Source organism: Musa acuminata, chromosome BXJ2-1 (assembly GCF_036884655.1).
Source record: "Musa acuminata AAA Group cultivar baxijiao chromosome BXJ2-1, Cavendish_Baxijiao_AAA, whole genome shotgun sequence".
Classification (NCBI taxonomy): domain Eukaryota; kingdom Viridiplantae; phylum Streptophyta; class Magnoliopsida; order Zingiberales; family Musaceae; genus Musa; species Musa acuminata.
Genome location: NC_088338.1, coordinates 35742501 through 35764892, shown reverse-complemented (window position 1 = coordinate 35764892; position 22392 = coordinate 35742501).

Below are 22392 nucleotides of genomic sequence, written 5' to 3'. Positions count from 1 at the left end.
CCCTATTGATATCTTCATGTGCAACTACTATAGAAGTATGGTACAAGCTATAAACAACCTTAGAAAATCGTTCGCGTACTCGCATGCTCAATCTTCTATCTAGTTTAATGAAAATAAAATAAGAGGGAAGTACCATTACTGATTAACTACAAAATATCAAAGTTATCATCGATGACTTGACTTTGATAGGTCATTCCCTTTGTGACGAAGAAATCATAATTCATACCCTTAATGGCCTACGAGATAAGTACAAGGAATTAGTAGCTGTAATTCAGGCACACGACTCACTAATGTCATTCAAAGAACTCTATGACAAGTTGACTAACTACGAGACGTATTTGAAGTGCAAGGACAAGTTGTCCGAACCAACCATCATAGCTTAAGTCAATTAAAAGTTCAAAAGGAAGAGTAACTAGTATAATAAGAACATCAACCAAGGTTTGGCCAAGATATCTCCCGACCCTATGGGTCCCAAACAAACCCCCCCTTTATCCACATCATCAACATTTATATCAAGATGGTAACTCCAATAATCATCTGCCCTGGTGTCCTGACCTCACAAGCCAACAAAGAGTCATATCCCAATTGTATGATAAAGTTGGACACTCCGCAAAAGTCTGTCGGTCTTGACCCGAACTCTCTACTCCATCATGATGGTTTCAAGTGAATCTCATGACTATTCCGACTACTAGTTAACCTAATTGAATTGTGAACTCTAGTGCCTCTCATTACATCATCTCTGATTTTCAGAACTTGTCTATCCATAACAACTATGACGAAAATGAAGATGTCATCATCGGTGAAGGTAAATAATTTTTTATTACTTATACTAGTTCCACAATGCTCAATTCATATGCCATAAGTTTTACACTCGATGATGTTCTATGTGCACCTCATATTAAATGAAATCTCATTTCTGTTTCTTAATTTTGTAAACATAATAATACTTCAATTGAATTTTTTTCTGACTCTTTTCTTGGTAAGTATTTGAGCATCGGGGCATCCTTAGTCTAAGGTCAAAATAGAGACAATATTTACAAATAGTCGTCAGCTCCACAAATAACCTAACCCACTGTTCACTCTTCGGTTGTAGCTCCAACTAATGTGTGGCATCGTCATCTTGGTCATATCTTATTCAGCAAAAATTACTTTCTAGTTATTATCTTTCTATTTTTAAATTAAATAACTTTATAACTCATTGCGATATTTGTCTTAGCAATAAAAGTCATAGACAACGCTTTGGTATATCCTCTATACCCTACTTAAACCATTTGAAATTATTTATACCGATGTTTGGGGCCTTGCTTTAACCATTTCCTTTAACAAATTTAGGTTTTATGTTATTTTTATAAATTATTTTACTAAGTACACATGGTTATATCATCTTTACTATAAATCTAAAGTTTTCATAGTCTTTACCAATCTTAGAAAGTTGGTCAAAAATTACTCTCAGTCTACAATCAAAATAGTTTACTATAGTGGAGGTGAATATCAAGCCCTGATATCCTATCTCTCAACTTATGGTATACAATACCTCAAGTCACCCCCCATACACTTCTCAACTAGTTGACTCTACCGAATGCAAACATCGATATATAATTGAAACTGGTCTCACACTTCTATATTAGGCCTCCATGCCTTTAACCTTTTGGTTAGCAACATTTCAAACTGTAGTATACCTTATTAATAGTATGCTTACTCCAGTCCTACAATATTAGTCCTTATTTGAAATACTATTTTACAAATATCTAAATATTTAGAAACTCAAAGTATTTGGTTGTCTATGTTATCCATGGTTACGTCTCAATGCCTCCTATAAGATAATATCAAGATCTAAGCCTTACGTCTTCATAGAATACTCTCTTAAACATAATGCTTTCCGATGCTACAACCCTCAAACCTAAAAAGTCTTTATATCACGTCATGTTATTTTATGGAGTCTACCTTTCCTTTCCAAAACCATGAGTCTCCTACCGTGCAAGTCACTCCGATAAATATTTATCACTAGAATATACCTCCGATCCTATCGGATGAGCCTCCTATGAGACACCATCCAGTTCTTACCCTCAAGATCCACACTCTACTAGTACTCTAGTTTAACAGCTACCTATTCCCACAATTACTTCTCAACTCCCTTTTTCTCAAGTTTCCCCATTGATGATGCAACACATTCAGAAACACAACCATTATCTTTACCTCCTTCTAGATCTAGTGACATTGAAGTACCTCAGCTTGACTCGACTTGTGTCAATGACTCTCCACCACCTATACCAACAACATAACCTCACAATCCCATAGTATTTGAACATCCAATAATAACATGGTTCCAAAAGTGATATTTTTAAATCAAGTCAAATCCTTGACCTATATGCTACCACAGAATCCTCATATAAGACCATTGAACCCACCACCCTCACTCAAGTCCAAAAATCTCCACATTGGCGTAAAACTATATGTGAAGAATATGATGCCCTCTTCTATAACTCAACATGGACCCTTGTACCCTTTTATCACATAAAATATCATTGGGTGTAAGTGGGTCTTTCAAATTAAGCAGAACTCAAATGGATCCGTTGCTAGATGTAAAATATGTCTAGTTGCCAAAGGGTTTCATCAACAACCTGTTGTTAATTTCACTGAGACATTTAATCCTATTGTTAAACCTATAATAATCTGACTTATCTTGAATTTGGCTACTACTAAAAGTTGATAATTACTATAATTGGATGTTAACAATACCTTTTTACAGGGGACTCTAATTGAAGATGTCTTTATGCAATAACCTCTTGGTTTCATCCATCCTTAGTATCCAAGGCATGTTTACAAACTACAAAAAGCTACTTATGGACTTCGTCACGCTCCGAGAGCTTGGGACACTGAACTTAGCTCATTTTTTATTTCAACAGGCTTTATCAACTCTAAGTCTGATACCTCGTTATTTCTACGATAATAAAATGGAGCCACAATATATCTTCTGTTGTATGTAGATAGTATTATTGTCATGGTTAATAATCCTATATAGATCCAATTATTCATGAGGCAATTGCCAGATCGATTCTTCCTTAAAGATTTAGGAACCTTGAGCTACTTTTTGGGAGTCGAAGTAATATAGACATCTTCATGTCTCTTTCTATCATAAAGAAAGTACATTCAAGATTTATTATTAAAGATAAATATATTATAAAAGAGGTTACAACTCCTCTCTCTACTAGTGAATCACTCAAATTATGTGATTGAAGTCCTACTACGAAACCCACTCAATATTGATAAATAGTTAGCTTCTTACAATACTTAGCTCTCGCCCATCTAAATATCTCATTTACGGTCAATAAATTATCATAATTTATACATCGACCATTTACTACACATTTGTCTATAGTCAAACGAATCTTACGATATCTTAATGGGACCCTCAATCATGGTCTCTTTTTTCGTAAACACTCTCCACTTTATCTCCATGCCTTTGCTAATACTGATTGGGCAAGAAACTTTGATGATAGAATATCCACATCGAGTATATTGTCTTCCTTAAAGCTAATCCAATCAGTTGGAGTTCTAAGAAGTAAAAGACAATTGCATGGTCTATAATTGAAGTTGAATACTATGTCATAGCCATCATTGCTGCAGAACTCAATTGGGTCACGAATCTGCTAAGGAAATCAACATCGACTCCACTCTTCCTTCTACAATCTATTATGATAATGTCGGAGCTACCTACCTATGCACCAATCTAATGTTTCACTCCTGGATAAAACATATTGCTATCGACTTTCACTTCGTGCGAGATCAAGTTATCCAACATCAACTACGTGTTTCACGTATATGCAGTTGATCAACTAGCAAATTTACTTACGAAACCTTTCACCCGTAAACTATTTTCAATGTATCGGTCCAAAATCAATATCCTTAACAGGAGCACCATCTTACAAGGGCATGATAGTAGATACAATTTTCTCAACTACACGAGGAAATCTCACTACTTTGTTAAGGAAAATCCTCTCTCCTAACCTGTATAAATAGAGAGAACATATCAATAAATTTTAATGAAAAACATATTTTCTATCAATTGGCACCTCCAATTTATAAGATTGTCTATGGAGCTTGGTGGAGTGGAAGAAATCTACATTCATGGGATTGGGACCGCAAGCTTATTTAATGAACTTAGGTAGAGTCGGGTAAAATGTTAAAGGTGTTTTCATGGTGCAAAATATTTCCCAAGAAAGAAATGTTCTCTTTCCCGGAGTGCTCTTAGGCAAATCCATGTAACAAGAGTACCTTGTTTGATGATCTAAAGTAGCGCTATTCACCTAATACACGGTGTAACATGCATCCATTTTCATGAAACGTACAAGTGGTGTAATACTTGCCTTCTAATTAAGGCAAGCCCGTTGCTTTGTAGAGTGTCTCAAAGCCACCTTCATGTTCGTCGTACACAGTAATTTCAACTATCGTCGTCTCAGGTTCTTGTTTCAAGTTATTTAATTGTCGAAGCAAAAGATGCAGGTGGCTAATGAAAAGGACACTCTTTTGTTCCATCACCTCAATATCGAGTCTTTCTTTCTTTCTTTCTTTTTTTTTTTGTTTTCTCCGAGTATTAAAAAGGAGAATTCAATTGGTTAAGTGTTCATGGCCAGTTTGGTGGCAGATGGACTTCTGGGTGTAAATACTACTGGCAAATGCAAAACTATCGCCGTTGCTTACTTTGGAGTGCCAATAACAAGACAATCACGTTTTGTCAGTGATAGGGACTATTTGGTCTATCTTGGTGCATCTTGGGAGTGCTAGTCTAGATAATCAAAACCCTCATGGTTTTGTTCCTTCCAAAATATTGAAGCCTTTTCAAAAGACATCTTTGAGGGTAAAAAAGGCACAGCTGCCTTATGAGCCTTTGACTTCCCCACTCTTCAATCGATGTGAGACTAAGTTGACATCAACCAAAATGTAAAATTTCTCATCTCCTTCTCTCTCTTTGTGTAACTAATAAAAAATTGATTATGTAAGCGAATGAGTGGCATAGCAAAAAAAAAAAAAAAAATTTTGAGATCCAATTCCAACTATTGATTATGTGAATTTTTTTAAAAAAATAAAAAAGCAAGCTTAACTGATTGTTGGGGTTTAAACGGTCGACCGCATGATCTAGCGATCGACTATTGGTTGCTTAGAGAGACAAATGACCAGTATGTCGTCCTAACAATCATATAATGACAATTTTTAAGGATTTTTTTAATTATTTTATAATTAAAAATATAAAATAAAAAAAGTTAAATTTATTTCTTCCAACAACTAAATAAGAACTAGTTTAGGGGTATTTTAGAAAAGAATTTTTTTTTTGACAAACTTATAAAGACCCTCACATCTCTCGTGCTTCCTCACACGTTTGATTAAACATTTATAGTTTAAGCTCCCATACGCTTTCTTATACTCACTCTCCAATCACTTTCCTAAGCTTTTCTCCTAATTCTAATGAAAGTGAAAACCAGAATTTAGAAAGTTTGATTGTGGTAAATCAACTCTTTTCATGTTATCTATGGTGGCCGAAGTAAAATTAGACATAAGAAGATCCAAAATATTGATAGCTCCTTTCATGTTATCGATAACTTGTAGATTTTCAAATTCAAATAATGGGTGGATATTGAACCTTTTGAAAACATATTGAAAAGAAACACTCAACACAAGCCCTTACAGAAAAAAACCTTTGGATACCCTACTAATCCCACTATTCATTTTTTTTCATTGAAAAAATCATGAACAATTTAGCTAGATTTATTTTTGTTGGCATTTGTCTTTTAGTTTTGGTGAACAAGTTGATTTTATTGATTATTTTCAGAATGCTTTGAATCTCATGTTGTACATAATCTTCTTAAAAAGATAAAAGGAGATTTAGAAAAGTTATTTCGAGCTTTTGATCGTCGTGTTAATATTCGTGTCGATATTTAAAGTGATCATTGACAAATGTACTTATACATAGGTATTATTTGCCATTAGATTGATAGTGATTGTACCATGAAAAAAATAAATTATTGCCTTTAGAGTTTTTGATAAACAATATACCATCGATAACATTTATAGAATGATAAAAACTATTTTAAAAGAGTATTGTTTTATTTTTAAAAGTTTTTAATTGGTTTTGCCAATGCATCTGCAAATATCGATTCTATTCCTCAATTACAAGAAGTGTGTCAATTAACTTTTAATGGTTATTATATTAAGTGTTCGTATCATGTTTTAAATTTATGTGTACAAAAAGATTTACAATCTCTTTTTTTTTTTCAAATTAAGCAAGCAATTTCATTCTTGTGGAGTCATCCATAAGTAATAAAAGAGTGGGCTAGATTTTACATATTACATGACAAAAATTCTAAAAGATTTCCTCGGGACATTTCTATTCGATGGAATTTTACCTATGAATTGCTTAATTAATCTTTTAAGTATAAAAAAATATTATATACTTTTATTATAAATAATGCTAGACAAGTTAGTTTATATCAATAACATTGAAATGTTTGTTGAAAAAAATTTAAAAATTTTTAATATGCCACATATACTCTATTAGGTGTTTATTATCATATTGCTCATATATTTTTAATTATTTTTATTAAAATTATTGGTGCTTTAGAAAAACTATCATGGTAATAAAATCAAAATGGATAAATTATTTTCTCAATATTTCACCAATTTATCGTTTTTGCTTGTGTTTTTTATCCTCATAGCATAATAGATAGTTTAAGTAATTATTTAAATATTTACTATCAAAATTTAAGAATAGTGTTGAATCTCGGATTTTGATGATGAAGTCAATTGTCATTTGTTTATCTAATCTATATATTGAGAAAAGTATACAGGATTAACTACGATGGCAATAAGATATGCAATAAGTGTAATGCCGGAGTCAAGATCAAGATCACGTTGGGAGTCCGAGAGTTCGTTGGAAGTCCGGACGTTCATCGGAAGTTCTGCAGGAATCATCCGAGAAGTTTAGGAGCTTGCCATAGAAGCTCATCGGAACTCATCAAGAAGATCATCGCGAAGTCCAGGAGCTTGCCGAGAGTCCGCCGGAATATTGTCGAGAGTTCATCGGATATTTGTCGGAAGAAGCGATTGACACACCAGAACATAGAATTACAATAATCTTGTCGTAATTGCCATAGTTAGAGTATAGATTAAGTTAGGGTTGGGAGGTAATCTCATTCACTTAATTAGGGGCCAATTGAGCCCTTAACAGACTCAAATTGGGCCGAATGGAACAGCCCATTCAGACCCAGAATTCCTCGCCAACGGTGGCACCGCCTAGGAGACTTGATCTCCCAAGGATTCTGGGCGATAGTACTGCCCTTGTCAGGTGATGGTATCGCCGGTAGTTATTGCTACCAACGGTGGTACCGCCCCTGTCAAGCGGTGGTACCACCTGAGCTCAGTCTTCGAGCGCTGTCAAGCGATAGTACCACCCAGACTGAGCGGTAGTACCGCTCAGTGTCTAATGACAAGCGGTAGTACCACCCAGTAATGGCGGTGGTACCACCTGAGCTCAGTCTTCGAGCGCTGTCAAGCGGTAGTACCACCCAGATTGAGCGGTAGTACCGCTCAGTGTCTAATGACAAGCGGTAGTACCACCTAGTAATGGCGGTGGTACCACCAGGACCCCGAAAATCTAGGAATGGACACTTTTAGGCTTCATTTTCAAACTCATTGGGGCCTATATAAACCCCACCCTTTCTTGCATGAAAGGGTAACAAAAACTTGCTTTAATCTTGAGTCTTTGGGGCCTTAAAGTGTTGTAAAAGCTAGAGTTCTCCTCCTTCTTTCTTCTAAGTGTTGAGATCATTCAATAGCGAAGTGAAAACTTGTAAGGGTTGTCTCCTAAGCCCATCAAAGGGGGAAAAGCTGTAAAAGGATGGTTGGCCTTCGCCTATTGAAGGAAGGCCTCTAGTGGACGTCGGTGACCTCGTCGGAGGAGGAAGCCAATAGTGGATGTAGGTCACGTTGACCGAACCACTCTAAAATCTCGATTTGTATTTACTTTGAGCATCTTTCCTTTATAAACAAACTGCCTCTCCTCTTTACAGTGCTTAACTACGTCTACTTACACAAACATTTTTTGAAATCTATTTTACTTGTACGAAAGCTTTACGAAATCGACGTTTTTCAGTTGTGTGATTTGCATTGCTGCAAATCACCTTAGTCTTCTCTTGGTATTTTTCGAAAGGTTTCAAGTTCAACGTTCATCCAAAAGGATTGAGTTGAAACCACTTTTGTTAAATCGGCCTTAATCGTAATAAGTCTTTTAAATTATAAAAGTTTTTCACTGTACTAGTTCACCCCCCCCCCTCTTAGTGCGCTCTTGATCCTAACAATTGGTATCAGAGTGAGGTTCACTCTCAGTTGGATTAAAACCCAAGAGAGATGACATTTGTTGAAAACCAAGAGGGTCACTCTATTACACGTCCGCCAATGTTCAATGGGATGAATTACACCTATTGGAAGACTCGAACGAGGATCTTCTTTATTTCCATGGATTTTGAGCTTTAAAATAATGTAGAAAATATATTTTAAAAGTCTTCTCTTCCAATGATCGATTGGAATGAATTGGGGAAGAAGACTTTCGCTCTAAATGCAAAGACTATGAATGCCTTATTTTGTGCACTAGATAAGAACGAGTTCAATTGTGTTTCGATTTGTGAAACTGCTTTTGATATTTGACATACACTCGAAGTGACTCACGAAGGCACAAGTAGAATGAAAGAGTCAAAAATCAACCTTTTGGTACATTCTTATGAACTATATCGAATGAAACTGAGTGAAACCATATGAGACATGTACACCCGTTTTACGGATGTCATCAATAGTCTAAAAGGACTCGGTAAAAGTTTTTTAGATTTCGAGCTCGTTAATAAAATTTTAAGATCTCTTCCAAAGAGTTGGGACCCTAAAGTCACGACCATCCAAGAGGCCTAAGATTTAAATGTTCCTCTTGAAGAATTAATTGGGTCACTAATGACCTACGATATAACATGCAAAGCTCATGAAGAGCATAATGACACCTTTCCAAAGAACAGGAAGGATATGACGCTTAGAACTCAAGAAGACCACTTGAGAGAAAACTCAAGTGATGAGGACTTTGACGATGACTTGGCACTTTTAATAAGAAAATTCAAAAAATTTATTAAAAGAAATAAATTTAAAAATGACACTAAAAATAAATTTAAACCCAAAAAAGACCAAGTAATTTGCTATGAATGCAAGAAGTCGGGACACTATAAAAGTGAATGTCCCCAAGCTAAGAAGAGAACACTAAAGAAGAAGGCGCTCAAAGCAACATGGGATAACACAAGCGCATCCGAAGAAGAGGAGTCCAACACCGAGCAAGTTGCTCATTATGCACTAATGGCCATTGGAGAGGAGGTATTAAGTTCAATTGATGAATTGTTAAATATTTTCCATGATTTATTTGATGAATACAAAATAATTAGTAAAAAATATAAATTATTAAAAAAAGAGCATGATTCTCTTGTTAGTAATTTTGATAAATTAAAAATTAAGCATAATTATAGTTTTGCTCCATATACGAAATGTCATGACTTAGAAATAATTCAAAAGGAGAACTTGCTACTCAAGGATACCTTGAAGAAATTTAAGGTTAGTAGCAAATCCTTGAACATGATCCTTACCAATAAGGGTCACGTTCATACAAGAAGTAGAATCGGATTTGTGAGAAACTATCACCAAAATCCAACCACCTTCATTAAAGGCCCTATATTGCATATTTCACACCAAAACAAATGCAACTTTTATTGCAAACATGAACATAGAGCTTATCATTGTCCATTCAAGAAGGTTAGTCCAAACAAATTGATTTGAGTTCCTAAAGGAACCATAAAGGACTCCATGCAACATGATAAGCAACTTAGATTAGTTTTTAAGGCACCCAAGATTAAATGGGTACCTAAAAATCATCCTCTTTTATAGAAACGCATACCATCACAAGATAGGAGCAAGAGATGGTACCTTGATAGTGGATACTCAAGGTTTATGACCAGAGATTCAAAACAACTCATAACGCTCTTTAGCTAAAATGACAAAAAGTGGATCAGTAGAATTAAAACTATCAATTACAAAATAATACTTATATTCCATACGTTAATGATGGAATCTTGTATGATAAACACTTAAGTTTGATCCCACAAAATTTTGAAACTTGTAAACTCTTATCCTCCGGATTTCTGAATTTATTTGATACATTCTTCCCTCAATTTTTCTGGATCCAACTATATCTTACAAGATCATGAACTTACGACTTGCAATGCTTGCATGATGAGTCATAAACATAATGAAAACATATAAGATCTATATGACATTTGATTAGAGTATGCATTTCACAAGATCGATGATGAACATATGAATTTTCTCATCTTGTGATGTAAATTTTTACATGATTATGTAATTAGGGTTGTGTGCTCCACAAACAAATACTTCCTTCAAATTGAAATCACCCACATCAGCCCACACACCTTTGTGTGCAGTGCTCACTGCTTGTAGGCGGTGGCACCGCCAGTTGTCACTGGTGGCAGGTAGTTGCACCGCCTAGTCAGCGGTGCCACCGTCCGCAATATGCCCCCTTTTAAAATCAAGCTAGGGCCAGCGGTAGAACCAACCCCAACTCTTTTTTCACTCCCCCTTGCAGCTCTAAACCCTTCTTTAACTCCATTCTCTTCCTCTAGCTGCCCAAAACTCTATATTTCCTGCAAGATCAAGGATCAATCCTACATCTTCTTGAAGATCTCAACTAAGGTATTCTCTAAAAAGCCCTGATTTATCTTTCGTATCATCTACTCTTGCTCATTATTTATCTTTATAATAGTAGTATTTATGAGTTCTAGAAGATCCTCTAGGGAGAAAGGGAAGAGGAGATTAGAAAAAAAATTATGATTCCACATTTTTTTTATTCAAATCAACATGCCCTAAAATTTGCATCCATAGAATTTAGAAATGTTCATAAGGGAAAATATGTTGATTTAGATGAACTAAGTGATTTAGAACCTATTCAATGGTTTGTAAATCTAGACCTTCTCCCAATCATACAAATAAGTGAACCTATCTACCCTAAACTTGTTAGGTTGTTTTATAACAATCTACATGTAGATAAAGAAGAAAGGGTGTCTACCTATCTTTTAGGATGTCATATATCCATTACGGATAGATCCCTTTACGACATCATAAGCATCCCTATAAAAGAAAGAGATTGTTATTTTAAAGGACAATGGGATGATGAAACAGTTGGGACCACGTATGTTGATGCCTTAGGAATAATTTTTTGCAATCCCAACTTAATGATACTCCCAAAAAGCTATGAATATTTATTACCATTATGCACCAAAATACTTCATCACATCTTGATTAGTATCATTCTCTCGAAATAATACCATCATGATAAAGTAAGTCAAATGGAACTAGGTACCATGTATTGGATCATGAAAGGATATAACAACTATTTTGGTTACCTTATACAACAAAACATGATAGAAATATCTAAAAAGGACATGATGCTTCCATATGGTGGCATAATCACTAGAATACTCCATACCTATGATATTGCAATACCACCCGACGAAGAGGTTATAAAGTTTGATAGATTTAGCATCATAAATAAAAGTCTACTTCGACGGATGAGATGTATATTTAGAAATGGTATATGGGTTAGAATGTCTAGAAGAACTGATCCCCCTCAACCTGAACCAAAACCGAAAACACCAATCTTTAGGGGCAATCTATCTCCTTCAACTAGTCCATTTGAGGAATCACAGCTAGTAGAGCAAGCACCTTCATCATCTATCGAAGACATAGGGATTCGGATAGAGTGTTTTAAACAAAGACAAGATAGATTTGAATAATGGCAAGAGCAAATCTTATCTGAGCTGCAACAGATTCACTAACAGTTTGACATATTGTTTAGACATTTTAACTTTCCACCACCTAAATGAGCATATGTATGTATTTAGAAAATGTGGACACAATTCCTTATTATCAAGTTGTAATACTATATTGTTGTAAACCTTTTATGCTACTCACTTTGATAATCGCAATGCCACTTACTTTGATGATCGCAAGTCCTTAATATATTTAACTATTGGTATCTATGACTTAATGTATTACTTGGTGAGCATTTACGGAGTTAGGAATATTAATTTGTCCGAATGCATTAAATCTCATTTTTGGACTTTCTTAATTCTTTGATCATTCACTTCAATTCTGTATTGAAAATTGTGTGTCTTGATGCTAAAAGTTTCTATGATCATGCAATATCATGTTTATCTTCATGATTGGGATTGAAAAGCTATGACAAAACATTGTCCGAATGCATGATTTTATTATATTTTTTCTTTCGGACTTAATGTATTTCTTGAATGGAGCTTTCATGAGTCTATCGAATTTATTTCATATCCATGCTCCATCACTTAATGATTTTTTATACATGACAAATGCATCTCTCATGGACTTATCTTTTGTGAATTTTTATTGAGGAATGGATTTAATGTAATCATTCTTTCACATGAATTCCTTCTTGATGATAAGTAAAAGGAAAGAAGTTAATGAATGATATCATGTCATGAATAATTGGTATGAATTTCTTTAAAAGTTGAAAAATGACATGAATTTTTACCACAATTACATATATTGTTGAATCGCTCTCCTTTTTATTGATGACAAAGGGGGAGAAATATATGATAAATTGATGATAGAATAAATTGCTATATATTTGAAATGTTTGCATTAATGATAAGATATCTAGAGCTCAACTTACAATTTTACAAATTGATATCTTATCATATGATGAATTGCTATGATTGCTATGATTGCTATCCTTCACATTTGAAATATAAGACTTGAAAATGGATATCATGTCTTGACATCATTGCTATATCATGATAGGAATCATGATGAGGGTATTGATAAGTTTAAATGAAATTAACTTATCAATATGTCTCTTGAATTCAAAGGCTTTGAATTCAAGAATGACTTTTCTCAAGTATGACATATAGATAGGCGGAGTTAAAGTTAACTCCATCATCAATTAATTGCCATCAAAAAAGGGGGAGATTGTTGAATCTCAGATTTTGATGATGAAGTCAATTGTGTTGAATCTCGTATTTTGATGATGAAACCACTTGATAAGTGTTTATGATTTAATCTGTATTTTTTAGTGATGTAGGATGCTTCGATTAGGATGAGATAATTAAACCAGGAAAATCATGTTGGGCTGGAGGAACATGTTAGAAGATTGGACATCGGGCCGGTGGATCGGTCGACATATCGACAGAAGGCTTCAGGCCGTATATTCGAGCATCGGGCTAAGAAGAGCGGAGATTATGCTAAAGATATCAGAGTTACGGAGTCAACTGACCGATTAAGCAATAGGCCACAAGAGAGGACGATGTACCGAAGAATCAGACGAAGCATCAAGAGACCAATGACATGCCGGACAACTTGATTAATTACTTAGGATTAATTGTCTCGATCGAAGTTTTATTTTAAGTGTGCAGGATTAACTACGATAGCTTGAAGACATAAAGCAAGTCTACTGGAGTCAAGTTCGATGGGTGTTCGAGAGTCCGAAGATTCGTCGAAAGTGCTGTCGGAACCAATCAAGAAGAAATCGGGGACTTGTCGAAGTTTTCAGAAGTCTGCTAGAGAGATTGTCCGAGGTTCGCGAAGATCACCGAGAAGGTTCAGCTACTTGCCAAAGACTCACTGAACTCGCCATAAGACCAGGAGTCTGCTGGGAGTCCGCTAGAAGAAATCCAAGGGTGTATCGGAAGTCCGTCGGAAGATCGCCAAAAAGCTCGCCAAAAGGAAACTCGATGTTTCCGATTAAAAATTTACTAGGACTATGTCTTAATTTCGTAGTTTGCATATAATTAGGGTTAGGATTAAGGATTAATCCTATAACCAGGTTAGGGGCCAATTGGGCCCAAGTTCGGACTGGTTTGGGCCAAGTTTGGAGCCCAACCAGTGAGCTGAAATAGTCTAGGCGGTGGCACCACCCAGAGCCTGAAGGATCAGGTGGTGGCACTGCCCAGAGCCCAAAGGAGCAAGCGATGGTACCGTTGGACTGGGCGATGGCACCGCCCAGAGCCTGAAGGAGCAGGCGATGGTATCGTCGGACTGGGCGGTGGCATCGCCCAGCACTCGAGAAGTCCGATGGTGGCACCGCCGGACTGGGCGGTGGCATCGCCAGTACACTGTCAGTGTTAGACACTAACAGGCAGTGGCACCGCCAGCATCGGGAAACCCAAAAGCAATTCAAATTTGGAGCCCAAATTTGAATCCTCTTGGGGCCTATAAATACCCCTCAATTCTCAGTAGAGAACACAACCTTTGAGAAGTTAGAGATTAAGAAAAAGCCTTAGCAAAGTATTTAGCAAGTCTTGTTTTCAATAGCTTAAGTGTTCACCTCCCTCTTTCTCTTTGAAAAATTTGTAAGAGTGTGAACCACTTGTAAAAGGTTGTAAGAGGGGTATTTGTCCTTCCCCTTCAAAGTGATTTGCTAGTGGAAGTTGGGAGCCTCATCAAAGAAGGCTTCGCAAGTAGATGTAGGTCATTTAACCGAACCACTTTAAATTGGTGTATTCCTTGAATGTATAAGTGTTTACCTTTTTGAAACCTTTATTTACGTAGCAGCAAGCTTTTGGTTTTCATCTCCTTACTTTACTCGAGCTACTTTTACCAAGTCATTCTTTGTCGAATCGAAATCTCTACGCATTTATGAAATCGTTTTCAAACTTACGAGTTTTAATCCGCTGCACTAATTCACACCCCCCCCCCCCTCCCCCCTCTTAGTGCCGCTCCAATCCTAAAAATTGGTATCAGAGCCTCGTTATTTCTCAGTTGGTTTAACACCCCAGAGAAATGGCTATTTACGGCCTTCAAGAAGGGCACTCTCTCATTCGTCCTTCCTTTTTCAATAGGACGGACTACACTTATTGGAAAACTCGAATGAGAGTTTTCTTACTTTCTTTAGATTTGAATTTATGGGACATAGTCGAAAATAGATTCAAAATGTCTTCTCTTCTAATGAACTATTGGAATGATTTGGAGAAGAAGATGTTTTCTCTAAATGCAAAGGCTATGAATGTCTTATATTATGCACTTGACAAAAATAAATTTAATCGCGTTTCGATTTGTGATTCGGCTTTTGATATTTGGAGAACTCTTGAGGTCACTCAGGAAGGCACTAGCCGAGTGAAAGAGTCCAAAATCAACATTCTTGTGCATTCTTACGAACTTTTCCGGATGAAATCAAGTGAGTCCATCGGAGACATGTACACCCGTTTCACGGATGTTATCAATAGACTCAAAGCTCTTGGTAAAGAATTTTGTAACTTTGAACTAGTAACTAAAATTTTAAGATTCCTTCCAAAGAGTTGGGATCCAAAAGTTACAGTCATTCAAGAGGTCAAGGATCTTAAAACATTTTCACTCGAAGAACTAATTAGGTCTTTAATGACCTACGAAATAAACAATATAATAAAAAGGGAACTCGAGGACAACCTTCCAAAGGACAGGAAGGATTTGGGACATAGAACACATGAAGACCACTCGAGCATAAGCTCAAGTGATGGTGAACTTAAACTACAAATGAAACAAAAATTAAAAAGCAAAAAGAATGGAACTACTTGCTTTGAACGGAATTGAGCTCCTCTAAAGACGAGAAGAAAATCAAGAAAGGCGAGGTGGCAAACTATGCCTCAACGACATTCAACGATGAGGTAATCGAAACCCCCTAATTTATTTTAAAATTACTTGATATTTTTCATGATGCATTTTCTTTTTTTTGAATAATCATTTTTTTGAAAAGTGCATGCTTTATGTTAATGGAATAAAATGTTAGATTTAAATCTAATGAACATATGTATGTTTTTCTTAAGAAGAAAAAATATGTATCTTGATGATTTTCGATTTTGATTGAAACCATACTTGATGTCTTAATGAAAATATTAAGAAGTTTAATATCATGCTTAATGATGATGCATGACTTTTGTATGAAAAACTAAGCATGGAAAGATAGATTCACCTAAAAAGAAAAATGCATGACTATAATAAATAACAAAATAAATTTGGTTGAAAATACCTTATGCTCAATGAAACAATGATTGATGAATATGCTTTATAATTTCTTTGCCTTGAATGTCCTATCATGATGAATATTTTGAAAAGAAATGAAATCATGTTTGATTTGAAGTAATGCATAATGATCATGCTTAATGAGTTTTCTTTCGAAATAATGCATAATGATTTTTATGATTTATGGATTATCGATTTTCATGATAATAAAAGTAGTTTTTTTTATTTAAAAAATGATGCATGTTTTGATTTGACATAAATGAAATGGGCATGCTTATATGAAATAGTGTAAGTGTCATGCTTGATGACTGTATACTTAATGATGCATAAAGTTATAATGAAAATATTGAAATTTTGATACCATGATTTGATGATTTTATGCATGAGATTTTAAAGTTATGCATGATGATTTTTGTGGTTTATTGATCTTGATAGTTTTCATGATCAAATTTATTTTTCGATCCTAAATGTTGATGCATGGTTTTAACATAAGAACAAATATTTGAGCATGCTAATATAAAATCAATCACATAGATTGAAACAACTAAAAAGAGAAAAGTATTTTTCTTAAAAAAAAATTTTCTCTATCTTATTGACTTTAATGAATCTATTTGATCATCTTAAAAGTGATTTTGATGATTTTGATGATTTGAATGAGTTTCATCTAACCATAATTTTTATCTTGATTTCTGAAAATTATAACTTAAAAAATTATTTTATAAATCAAGATTGTCTATTATGATTCTTTCTTTTCACTATTTGAGTTATTCAAAAAGAATCATAATATGTTTCTTGATATTCAAAATTTATGTTCACTATTTATGCATCTCATCACCAAAATTCTTTTTGATATTCTTCATGTGATGATATGAATACATGAAACACTCATGATATGATTTTTATACAATTCCGTGTATTCATGAAATATTTATCTCATCACCAAATTAATTCTTCTTGATGTTCCTAATATGATGAAATGATTATTATGATAAATCTATGTATACCATTTTGAATCTTTTGAAAATAATGTTGAGATTTTGATGAATTTGACGATTTAAATTTGAATGAGTTTGTATTCAAATCATGATCTTGATTTCTTATATTTACTACTTGAGATTTTTTTTAATCACGATCTCTTCTTTGTACACCTACAATTTTTGTTATTTATAAAAAGAAGAGATTTGATAAAATGAATCATGTCTTTTGTAATTCAAGATATCTTATTTTTCATGACATGATGCCATGGATTTATGGCTTGTATGCCTTGAAATAATTGAAATATTTTATATTATTTTATTCTTCTCTTATTCTTTCTTGTTTATAATGATAAAATAGGGAAAAGTTATGATCATGCATGGTAGGATGCAATTTGACAGATTAATACCATGATGATTTGAAATATTTATGATTTGAAATGATGCATATGTTTTTATTATGATGATATATGTGATGTATTGCATATGATGTGTATCATGAATGCTTTAAATGATAAATGTTTGGTACCAACCATCATGAAGTAATAAATACTTAAAAATATTGATTTAATATTCGGTATCATGAATATTTTATTATCATACATGAAAATAATGATAAATATTTTGAAAATAAATGTTTGTATCATGTTAGATGATTTTACATTTTGTGCATGATGAGTTATAGTGATGATTGAAATAATGATTGAAATAATATGAATGATGATTTGGAATCATGCATATAATGATAAGTTTATATGTTGATTTGGTATTATGTATGTAATACTTTAATGTATGATAATGATGCACGCAATGATGAAATATTCATGATAAAATAATTATTTTGACATTCAAGACTTGAATTTTCATTTATGCTATTTACCTATGTCATAATTTAGAAATTAATGTAAAGGGTCTTCTCTTCTTTTTGACAATGACAAAAGGGGAGCAAAACATGCTAGAAAGCTAATTTGCTAGCTAGCACAATTCAAAGAAAAAGTAAAAATTATACATCTCGAAAGAGAAGAAATTGCTATCTTGAACATCATCAAGGAATGCTATCTTGCCTATCTCAAGAAGCAAAAAGTTAACTTGCACATCTAGCAAAACTTATATTTCAAAAAGCAAGAGTTGCTTTCTTGAACATCACAAAATTGCTAGCTTGCGTGTCTTAAAATGTTAAAAAAAATTTGCTAGCTTGTATATTATAAACTTGCTATCATACTACCATGTATATCTATGATGATAGCAAAATTGCATGATGATAAAAATGGATATTATGTTTTTTATGTAATTATTAGAACTTATATTATAAACACTTATTGTGACACTTATCCTTTTTATTGATGACAAAGGGGGAGAAGTATGATCATGTTATGCATGATGACGTGTTGCAAATATTCATGATGAATAATTGCAATGACTTGAATTCAGTTTGAATTCAAGGTTCTATCAATATGGTATATTGATAGGAGGAGTTTGTTTAAACTCTGGGAGTTAAGGTTAACTCCGTCATCAAGTGGTTGTTATCATCAAAAAGGGGGAGATTGTTGAATCTCATATTTTGATGATGAAACCACTTGATATGTGTTTATGATTTAATCTGTGTTTTGTTATCATCAAGTGATGCAGGATGCTTCGATTAGGATGAGACAATTAAAGTAGGAAAATCATATTAGGCCGGAGGAACATGTTAGAAGATTAGACGTCGGGCCGGTGGATCGGTCGACATATCGACAGAAGGCTTCGGGCCATGGATTCGAGCATCGGGCCAAGAAGAGCAGAGATTGTGCCAAGGATATCGGAGTTGCGGAATCAATTGGCCGATTGGGCAATAGGCTGCAAGAGAGGATGATGTGCCGAAGAATTGAATGAAGCGTCGAGGGACCAATGACATGCCAGATAACTTGATTAATTTCTTAGGATTAATTGTCTCGATCGAAATTTTGTTTTAAGTGTGCAAGATTAACTACGATAGCTTGAAGACATAAAGCAAGTCTATTGGAGTCAAGTTCGATGGGTGTTCGAGAGTCCGTCGAGAGTCCGAAGATTCGTCAGAAGTGCTGCCGGAACTAACCGAGAAGAAATCGGGGACTTGCCGAAGTTTTCGGAAGTCTATCGGAGAGATTGTCGGAGGTTCGTAGAGATCACTGAGAAGTTCGGCTACTTGCCAAAGACTCGCTGAACTCGCCACAAGACCGAGAGCCTACTAGGAGTCCGCCGGAAGAAATCCAAGGGTGTATCGGAAGTCTGCCGAAAGATCGCCGAAAAGCTCGCCGGAAGGAAACTCGATGTTTCTGGTCGAAAACTTGCTTAGGACTATATCTTAATTTTATAGTTTGCATATAATTAGGGTTAGGATTAAGGGTTAATCCTATAATCCAGTTGGGGACCAATTGGGCCCAAGTTCAGACTGGTTTGGGCAAAGTTTGGAGCCCAACTAGTGAACTGAAATAGTCTAGGCGGTGACACGGCCCAGAGCTCGAAAGATCAGGCGGTGGCACCGCCGGACTGGGCGGTGGCACCGCCCATGCCCGAAGGAGTAGGCGATGGTACCGTCGAACTGGGCGGTGGCACTGCCCAGCACCCGAGAGGTCCGATGGTAGCACCGCTGGACTGGGTGGTGGCACCATCCAGAACCCAAGAGGTCTGGTGGTGGCACCGCCAGTACACTGTCAGTGTTAGACACTGATAGGCGGTGGCACCGCCAGCACTAGGAAACCCAAAAGTAATTAAAATTTGGAGCCCAAATTTGAATCATCTTGGGGCCTATAAATATCCCTCAATTCTCAGCGGAGAACACAACCTTTGATAAGTTAGAGATTGAGAAAAAACCTTAGCAAAGTATTTAGCAAGTCTTGTTTTCAATAGCTTAAGTATTCACCTCCCTCTTTCTCTTTGAAAAATCTGTAAGAGTGTGAACCACTTGTAAAAGGTTGTAAGAGTGGTATTTGTCCTTCCCCTTCAAAGTGATTACTAGTGGAAGTTGGGAGCCTCATCGAAGAAGGCTTCGCAAGTGGATGTAGGTCATTTGACCGAACCACTTTAAATTGGTGTGTTCCTTGAATGTGTGAGTATTTACCTTTCTGAAACCTTTATTTACATAGTAGCAAGCTTTTGGTTTTCATCTCCTTACTTCACTCGAGCTACTTTTACCAAGTCATTCTTTGTCAAATTGAAATCTCTATGCATTTACGAAATCGTTTTCAAACTTACGAGTTTTAATCCACTGCACTAATTCACCCCCCCCCCCCCCCCTCTCTTAGTACCGCTCCGATCCTAACAAATTGTCATTTGTTTATCTAATCTATATATTGAGAAAAGTGTGCAGGATTAACTACGATGGCAGTAAGACATTGCAGTAGGTGTTATTCCGGAGTTAAGATCAAGATCATGTTGGGAGTCCAAGAGTTCGTCAGAAGTCTGGACGTTCATCAGAAGTTCTGCGGGAACCAACCGAAAAGTCCAGAAGCTTGCCATAGAAACTCATCGAAACTCGCCAAGAAGATCGTCGCGAAGTCCAAGAGATTGCCGGGGGTCCGCTGAAGCATCACCAAGGGTTCATCGGATGCTCACCGAAAGTTCACCGGAAGCTCGCTGGAAGAAGCGATTGATGCACCGGAATACAGAATTATAGTAATCATGTAGTAATTGTCATAGTTAGAGTATAGATTAAGTTAGGGTTGGGAGGTAATCCCACTGACTTAATTTGGGGCCAACTAGGCTCTTAACAGACCCAAATTGGACCAAATGGAATAGCCTATTCGGACCCAAATTTCCTAGCTGGCGATGGCACCGCTAGGGCCGACGGTGGCACCGCCTAGGTGACTCGGTCTCCCAGGGATTCTGGGCAGTAGTACTGCCCCGTCAAGCGGTGGTACCGCCTGAGCTCGGTCTTCGAGTGCTATCAAGCGGTAGTACCACCCAGACTGAGCGATAGTACTGCTCAGTGTCCGATGACAGGTGGTAGTACCGTCCAGTAATAGCGGTGGTACCGCCAGGACCCCGAAAATTCGGGAATGGATACTTTTAGGCTCCATTTTCAAACTCATTGGGGCCTATATAAACTCCACCCTTTCCTACATGAAAGGGCAACGAAAACTTGCTTTAATCTTCAGTATTTAAGACCTTAAAGTGTTGTAAAAGCTAGAGTTCTCCTCCTTCTTTCTTCTAAGTGTTGAGATCATTCAAGAGAGGAGTGAAAACTGATAAGGGTTGTCTCCTAAGCCCTTCAAAAGGAGAAAAGCTGTAAAAGGGTGGTTAGCCTTCGCCTATTGAAAGAAGGCCTCTAGTGGACGCCGGTGACCTCGTCGAAGGAGGAAGCCAATAGTGGATGTAGGTCACGTTGACTGAACCACTCTAAAATCTCGATTTGCATTTACTTTGAGCATCTTTTCTTTATAAGCAAACTGCCTCTCCTCTTTACTATGCTTAACTACGGTTACTTACGCCAACATTTTCCTAAATCTATTTTACTTGTACGAAAGCTTTACGAAACTGATATTTTTCAGTTGTGTGATTGCACACCTTAGTCTTCTCTTGGTACTTCCCGAAAGGTTTCAAGTTCAACGTTCATCCAAAAGGATTGAGTTGAAACCACTTTTGTTAAATCGGCCTTAATCGCAATAAGTTTTTTAAATCATAAAAGTTTTTCGCTGCACTGATTCACCCCTCCCCCTCTTAGTGCACTCTTGATCCTAACAGATAGAAGTTGATATTAGTGATAAAATTAGATAAATAGAAAAAATTAATCATTAACTTATATGATCATTATCGTGTAAACTATAATAGATAACAAATTACCTTTGAAAATTCTCCATCTCTAGATCAAGATACTAGGTGTAGAAGAATCTATAAGGGATAGAAATTATTACTGTAAAAATTGAAAAATCAAGAGAATTATCAAGCTCAAAGATAATCTAACATCTTTTGAGTTTGATAATAGTAATACAAGTATAGAGTTTTTAATTCTTGAATGTTGGGCATACAACATCCTTTTCCATTTTTACAATGATGGCAAGATAAATGTTAACAATTTTAGTGTCAAAAGTAGAAGTGGAACAAACCTTCTACATAGGGGGACGTATAATGAATGAATCCGGTTCAAATATGATCCTCGAATTAGTTGAAGGTCAAATATGTATTAATGACTAGACTAAGATGGAAAAATAAAATCAAGAGATCATCTCCAAAGATAATGATTGCTTATTTGATATATCAACTGAATGGACGATCAGAACCTCTAACATCCAAAGCGATTAAAAATTTTATAATTTTATTTTTTATTAATAATTTTAATATCATT